Genomic DNA, 1617 nt, shown 5'->3' on the forward strand with positions numbered 1-1617 from the left:
GCAAAAAAGTGGATTCAAGTGCTATCGAGCACACCACTGGGAAGACAATGAAAAACTAATCATGATGGACTCAAGAATTTCATTACTCGGATTTCGGACGAAGGAGAAACGACAAAACAAAGAAAAACGAGCAATAAAGCTAAAAGGGTAAATTGGTAATTATACAAAAATATCTGGGTATAACTGAGCACACCGTTGGATAGATAATGAAAAATTAATCAATTTAAAAAAAAAATTCACTTGATTTGGAGTCCGGATGAGGGAGAAAGGTTAAAAACAAAATCAACGTTGCGGCGGCCAGACGAAGGCCGTGACAGCTACAGTGCCGTCAACCCACTACTGCTACAACTGAGAGTAAAAACGGGCATCTAAACGGACTTTTCTGGAAAAACTCAAACAAGAAACCCCCCTAAAATCAAGTTTCATACCCCGATCGCGGATGGAAACAAAAAAAATGCATTGTAAAATGCCCAGAATGCCCCCAAGAAAATCTGGTCAAGGGGGTAAAAATTTCTCCAAGCTACTGCCCAAAGAAAGGAAATAGGGCTTCGGGAGGTTTTTAAATTGCCTAAATTGAAAATTTAATCTTAAAATACACCCACGAGACCCCTGGAAGTTTCGAATCGGTCGTCACACTTTTAAATATGGCAGTAAAGATCTGCAAAACCTAGCAGCAAGGATTTTTCGGACAAATATGGATTTTTGAGGGCCAAGATGGCATTTTATGGAAAAACACAAAGAAAAAACCCCCCTCAAAATTGAGTTTTCTATGTGACTCTCAAGGAAAAATGAAAAAAATGCATTGTGAAATACCCGAAAAGCCCCTGGAATAGAATAGGGTAAAACTCCCTAAAAATGCTACTTAAATTTTTGTTTCATCAAGGATGGTATTGTTTGCCAAAGTGAGTATGCAAGTGCATGCAATATGATAAAATAGATGTACCAACATGGCCTAAAGCCTTTTTACATTCCATTAACAAGTTTTAGCATACAAAGCCTCCATTTCTCACAAATAAGCTACAGTGGCAATACTTAAGTTTTAGAGGAAACATACTTGTAACCTTTCAAGTTAATGGCCCTTGGCCTCATGTCATACATGTAAAATGAACACTTCCAAATGTACTTAGATACTTATTACAAAAAGGAAGCCATTTTAGCCTCTAAAATACCATACATCCATGGCATACAAAATATAACATCTAAAAGATAAAACATGCTAAACAAGTGCATGTCCATATACAAAAATGCTTTAAGTACTCATGAGCCCCTATGGATGATGAGCTTCCACAAATATTGTCTCCTTACCTATAAAATAACCCACACAACTAGGGTGAGTAATCAAGTTACTCGTAGGATGTAGTGCATGCGCATACCCTATAGTTTCAAGTATAATGTGAACCAAACATAGATCATCACAAGGGTGCATTCCACCTAATGTCTATGTTTTCAAGGTACTCTAAGGGATCATTTCAAGCTATACAAATATTTGAAATGACAACCACATAGCATTCAAGTATACATGAACAAGTACACTAACCGCATTGAAACTAAAATCACCAAATCACAAGCTACAAGAAATCCATGCTTTACAACTTGGAATATAATGCAAATCAAATA

The sequence above is a fragment of the Cornus florida genome, unplaced genomic scaffold (genome assembly GCF_030987335.1).
Source record: "Cornus florida cultivar Cherokee Brave unplaced genomic scaffold, ASM3098733v1 CherokeeBrave_3.0.0_Hap2_Chr06, whole genome shotgun sequence".
In the NCBI taxonomy this organism is placed as follows: domain Eukaryota; kingdom Viridiplantae; phylum Streptophyta; class Magnoliopsida; order Cornales; family Cornaceae; genus Cornus; species Cornus florida.